The sequence below is a fragment of the Leuciscus leuciscus genome, assembly GCF_965113295.1.
Source record: "Leuciscus leuciscus genome assembly, chromosome: 25".
NCBI lineage: Eukaryota > Metazoa > Chordata > Actinopteri > Cypriniformes > Leuciscidae > Leuciscus > Leuciscus leuciscus.
In genome coordinates, this window is record NC_138724.1 from 561,123 (window position 1) to 568,074 (window position 6,952).

A 6,952-nucleotide genomic window follows, 5' to 3' on the forward strand; every position below is an offset into this window, starting at 1 on the left:
GTGTAAGAAAACTTTCAAGAGACAAAACTGTAATAAAGAGAAAAGGTTTATTTCAATGAGGATTCTTTTCACAAAAGCCGCAGCCACCCAGCTTTGAAATAGAATACCTATTAGACATAATAAAACATAGACATTTTATACAGTTTCTTGGCAAAAGCTCCTCCTTCCAGGTTTCTTGTAAATTTCCAGAAAGATACCCCCTATCTTCAGCTAGTTCGGACTGGTTTCTACCCCCTGGTACAGGTCACACTGTTCTTTGTCCCTGAGACACCCAAAGGCCTTCATCTACGACCTAAATTGGCCCTCTCGCTTCCCTGTCCCCCCTCAGCTGCTAGAAAACCTCACAGAAACATATGATTAAACAGTTTGGAAACGAATGATTATAAGAAACACTGAATTTTCCGCAACAAATTCCTCCTCTTTATCATTCTCTGATAAACGTATTAAAGGAAAATTCATCCTTGTCTTCTAATTTCTTGATCAAACATCATTACATCATTACATCATTTCATTTCAAGATCAGAATTGATTCACAGTTATACTCTTCATGTCTGAATTTCATTTCAAGATCAGAATTGATTCACAGTTATACTCTTCATGTCTAAATTTCATTTCAAGATCATACCCTTAAACTTAGTAGGCAAAAAAGATTAAAATTAAAACTATTAGGCAAAAACATTAGAATTAAAACTATTAGGCAAAAACATTAGAATTAAAACTAGTTTGAAAAAAGATTAAAATGAAATAAGCTCAGGCTATTTTCCCAGGGATAGACCCTTAATTTTACAGCAAGCAGATAAAGGTTTATTCTGGAACCGGGCTAGACGAACGAGCTCTGTCATTGCATCCCCAACACTATAGGTCGGACCCTCAGTCATTTCAGTATAAACAAGAAAAAGTTGGATTAATATTTAGTAGGAAAACAAAACATGCTATAAAAACACAGATAAAGTATATACAAAAACTCCTCATATTCAAACCCTGTCCTTGTATGCCATCTCGTAACACGGATGGCTACTGCTTTTAACCCTCTGAACATATCATCATTCTTACAATGGAAAAAGAAATAAAAATAATGAAAACAATAATAATAATAAAAACAGTGAATAGAACAGTCAATCATTGACATCAAAACCTAAACAATCAAGGTTTAGAAAATCCCTTTCCTGGTCCCAGGAAGGCAACAAAAAGGAAAGAAAACACATTTAACTCATGTCTGCATACATGTCATCGCTGTCCATCAGTTATTGGGTACAGAGTCAGTTTCACTGCTTGGACTGACGTCACCTTGCTAACCGTCCCTGCCCTGATCAATCTCTGCACTGAGCTGGAAAGGCACTTCATAATGCATGGTAAACAAAACAGAATCAGCAATCCCATACCCACAATTGGCAAGACAGTTTGAATTATTCTATAAAACCACCCTGACCATGCAGACATCAGCCACCCCACCCACTCACTATCAGTAGCTTTAGGCGGCTCTTTCACAGCTTTTCTCATGTGCTCGATGATATTGGTTATGTTGTCACTATAATCAGGAATGTTAAAACAACATGATACCCCCAACATTTTACAAACTCCACATTTCTTTGAAGTCAAAGCTTCAGAGCACAGCTGCTTACAGCGTTTGCTCTCCTCTTTTCACTGTTTGTTTCAGGACTCTTCACAAAGTATAAAAATTTGTACTATATGCCATCAATTTCATTAAAACTGTGTTGAGACAGTATTCCTCTATCAAGTGGTTAGTCTGCAGATTCAACTTAATGTTATCAATATTTTATCAGTCCCACTTATCTCTGCTGTTTCACAAAAAACAAAATATCATATTACTCATCTCTCAATCCCTAAATCGCACAGGCTCAGTTAACAGCTTTTAGCTGATATTGAATGAGAGAGACTCTGAGGCATTTAGGACTGGCACACTGTACTCTCATAAACTTCTAAAATCAAACTTTATCTACCACTTAAACTTTTAACTCTAGCCCAGCAGTAAGGCATCTTTGCCAGAATTTACATCTATTTTCAAATAAACATAATTGTTATATTTGTCTTTTGCCCACATCAGGGAAGTTAGACATTACATTACCACTAAAATACAATTCTTCCCCATTCTGCCTTTGTTCATTCCTCATCTTTATGCCACTTAAACTTGACATAAATAGTTCCATAAATTCTATCAGAAATTTTATTTTCATAACATACATTTCACTATATTTCTTCTCATCTTTCCCTACATGCTAGTTCCTTCTGCATCCTACAATCTTCTTACGACTTCCATCTATTAACTTTCCTTAAACTTTCTTTTCTGAGTGTCCATTTACAATTACAGGCTAAATGGCCCTGCTGACCACAATTAAAACACTCTCTTTGCCTATAGTTTGATCATTGAGCTTGCAAACGGCTCCAACTTACTGCACACCCATGAAGCAGTGTGTCCCCATCAGGAATGTAAACACAGCCACTGATAAGCAGTTCTCTGTATTCTTTTACACCAGTGGCGGATTCAATTGCAATAGCCAAATCATAATCTTCATCATTATCATTGGCAGCACATAAATTTTCATAAACTGCACAGAAAATCATTCAACATATTCTAAGGGGTTTTCACTAAACATTTTCTTTGTTAACTCCAACCACCTTGTTTGGCAGATACACAGAAGTTCCCACATTCATTAAAGCTGGATAACAGCACCCTGACCAGTCCTTTTTTGCAAACGGTGATATGATATTACCACAAACCCAAACTGCCGCCGGTGAACTTTGATACGGTTTATCGAATGGACACTTAAAGTTGATTTCTTCGTGGTTGGTTTTAATTCTGCAGTCTGACCACCCAGTTTTCAATTGTCTCGGTCTGACCTTTGCTTGTCCCCTCGTCTCTCATCCAGGCCAGCTCCTCTCCAGAGGCCCGTTCGATCTCGGGTGGCCCTGGCAGCACGAGAGGTTTCGCCGTTGTTGTTGTTGTTGTTTGTCGTCGGGGTTCCTCCTCCTGTTGCTCTCCTGATATGGATGGAACTCTCCTGCAGTGACTGGCATTCACCCACGTAGCTCGCTCGCCGACCTTCACCGCCGTATGCGTGATCAGCAAGACTTGGAACGGTCCTAGCCACCGTTTTGCCCTCCAGCTCTTCCTCCTGAGGTCTCGAATCACCACGTAATCACCTGGTCTGATTTTGTGCAGGAACGTCTCTGCTACCTTGCTCTTAGAGAGAGCTTCTTTCACCTGCACAGAAATGTTAGATAACAAACACGACATCTTTTTGCAGTAATTCAACATTTCATTCTCACACACATCTGTCGATGGAAGCCTCCTTCTTTCCCCTGTTATACCCATGAATGGTGGTCTACCAAAGAGAATTTCAAATGGGCTCAAATTTGTTTTGACTCTCTTTCTCATTCTCATGTACATTAACACAGTGGGGAGTGCTTTCACCCACGAGAGCCCTGTTTCTTCACAGCATTTTGCCAATTTGTTCTTTACCGTCTGGTTTTCACGCTCAACAGCGCCCCCGCTGGCAGCGTGTTAGGCACAGTGTGTTCCATCGTGACCACATATCCACGACTACCAAACAATATTTCTGTTTTCCACACGGGGTCAGTTCAATGAAATCAATCATTAAATATTCAAATGGCCCGTCTGGGGCTGGCTGACTTGCCAGTGGTGTTTTAATGCCCCGTGCAATGTTATATGCGGTGCAAATCACACATCTTTTACAAAAATTTTCAGTATATATTGTGAAACCTTTGGTAAACCACAATTCTTTCATTTGCATAATCATCCCCTCTTTTAATGCATGGTCCCACCCATGCATTAATTTAGCGTAATGCAAGAAAAAAAACAAAAAAATTACTAGGCAGACATGGCTGTCCACCAACAGATCTCCATACATCATCAACAAGGCTGCAGCCTGCCGTCTTCCATTTGTTTTTCTCAGCTCCTGTGGAAAAAGACTGCATGCTCTGTAAACAAGGAGAAATGTCATTGTTAAGATTATTGTCAACTTGTACGCAGGTGGCGCCACTGGTATCAGCTTCAGTCTGGTTTGTTGCCGCTGCCTTCGCAGCCATATCAGCTCTGGCGTTGCCTGTTGATACGAAACTTTTATCATTAATATGCGCTGCGCATTTACAAATTGCAATCTTGTCTGGCATCATAATGGCCTCCAAAAGGTCAGATACTAACCTAGCGTTCAGTATTGGTCGTCAGTCTGACTTTAAAAATTTTCTGTGCTTCCACAGAGCACCAAAGTCATGCGTGACCCCAAAAGCATAACGCGAGTCTGTGTAAATCGTTACACACTTGTCAGTCATCAGTTTACATGCTTCAGTCAAAGCGACTAATTCAGCTGCCTGTGCAGAGTAATGACATTGTAATTTGCCAGATTGTACAGTTTCAAATTCAGTCGTCACCGCATAACCTACGTTATTCTGTCCTGTTTGTGGATTCTTCGACGCAGATCCATCCACAAAAAGGACATTGTCACAATTATCAAGCGGAACGTCCAACAAATCTGGACGCGGTGTGCACGCCTTTTAACAGTGACATTTGGCATGTCAAACAAAATTTTATGATACCTCAATCGAGCTGTAGACAAATGTGACGTTCTCTGCTCCTGCAAAATCAAAGACACCAAATGTGAGACCGCTAAAGTCAGATCAGCATAGCCTACAAACTCTCTTGAGGCCATTGAGGGCCAGTTCAGCTACCACCACCGCCCGGAGACAGTGTGGCAATCCCGCTGCCACGGGGTCGAGTTTTGTTGAAAATAGGCTACCTTCTCATCGGTCACCATGCGTCTACAGGAGAACAGAAGTCATAAGGTCATGCTTTTCATCAACCATCTGCACAATGGATGGTCTACAACCAGAAGGCCTAACAATCGAGATATCTCCTCGTGCTTTCATGTTATCAAATGCTGTCTCAGCTTCACTTGTCCAAACAAGTCTGTCACATGACTTCAACCCTTTCCCTGTTGTCAGGGCTCGTAAAGGCTGTTCTAAAATGGCATAATTGGGAATGAATGTACGACAGTAAGCACACATCCCCAAAAATGACAGCAACTGTTTTTTGTTACAGGCTTTGGGGCTTCTTTTATGCCCTGCACCCTTTTCTGTGACAATGTTTTGCTGTTTTGTTTGATAACATGGCCCAGGAAGGTCACTTCCTGTTTCACAAACTGCAGCTTTGAAAGGCTGACCTTGTGTCCCTCCCTTTCAAGATGCTTCAGGAGAGTCACAGTGTCAGCCCTGCAAATAGACTCACCTTCTGAACAGATCAAAAGGTCATCAACATAAGAAATCAATGCGGTTCCCTCTGTTAAAGTCAGATTCTCAATGCTCCTTCTCAGTGTCTCGTTAAATAAAGTCGGGCTCTCAGAAAAACCCTGACATAATCTCGTAAAAGTATAACCACTACCATCGAAATCAAACTCAAACCAAAACTGGCTTTTTTCATCGACCGGAACGCTGAAAAAGGCATTAGCCAAATCAACCACAGAAAAATACTTTGCATTTTCTGGAATTTGAGTTAGGAGCGTGTATTTATTTAGGACGCGTGGGGCACGCGTAACGACAGATGAGTTCACCGCTTGGAGGTCCTGGACAAAACGCCATTCAATAGGTTGGTTACGATCTCGTATCTTTTTCACAGGAAAAATTGGAGTTCTGACAGGTGAATCATCACAAGGCCTAATTACACTCTCTTTCAATAAAGCATCAAACACCGGTTTTATACCCTCTATTGCTTCACGTTTCAGTGGATATTGTGCCTTACATGGTCTGAAATCAGATTTTGGTGTGATTACAACTGGCTCACAACCTTTTATCAGCCCCACATCATATTTGTTTTTTTTGCCCACAAGTTTGGTGATATTTGTGCCAAAGAAATATCAATTTCTGAGGCAGAAATATCCCCCTCTCCCTGTCCTGTCACATTTTTCCCAATAGCAGTCACATTTCTCTGAACCCCCACCTCAAAGTCACATTTTGATTTAAATGCCCCCATACTCTGACTCTCTGCTGTGTGTGTGTCAACTCTCACCCAGTCTGTGGCCGATAGACACTCTCTCACAAAAAGGCCCACATCTCTCCACTGTTGGCTTATGGCCTTGGAGACAGATAAGTGGCAGGCAGTGTTCTCTGACATAAGATAACAAGCTTTCTGACTCTGTCAACACTGCAGCCAATGCGCACACACACTTTCTGTCCAGAAAATCTGGTCAAATTTCACACTTTCATTCTTCACAGAATTAAACCACATCTTTTCAAAATCTGAATCTCGCTCTGTTACGACATGTGATGTACAATGCATTTTATCATTTGTCATAAACTCTGTGTCGACTGGGTTTGTTCGAGCCTTTGCCAATTCCAAAATTTTCTCTGCCCAATCAACATCTGTCACCTGCCATTCATAAGCCCACTTCGGCTCGAATTTGGAACAAGTAATTTGTGATGTCTCCTCAATGCTAATTCCATAGGAATCAGCACAGAGGGACAAATTTAATCTACACATTAAATCACGAGCCATCAGATGTGCGGGACAACCGGGAGACCACACAAATTCATGTTCGAAAAGGCATCCCCCCTCTGTTTCGCACTCTAACGGCTCGGTTAACCGGTCAGAAATCAAATGGCCAGAGGCCGAAGTGCTCTCAAACACTTTCCCGGTTAAAATTGGAACACATGGTAAATCACATGGTCGTAATGTGGACAGGCTGACACCAGAATCGACTAAAAAGTCCATAACTACCCCTTTAACTCGTAAAGGATTAATAGGCATTTCAGAAAACCCTGTGCTTTTGTATAGTTTCACACGCTCATCACACACAGCACTGCTCAAATCATCAGTCACAGCTTTGCTCAAAGTATCATCAGACACACAAAAAGATTTGCAAGCAGTTTTTTCATTGCAGATAGCAGAAAGAAGATCAGTGTATGTGTTTGCGTGTGTGTG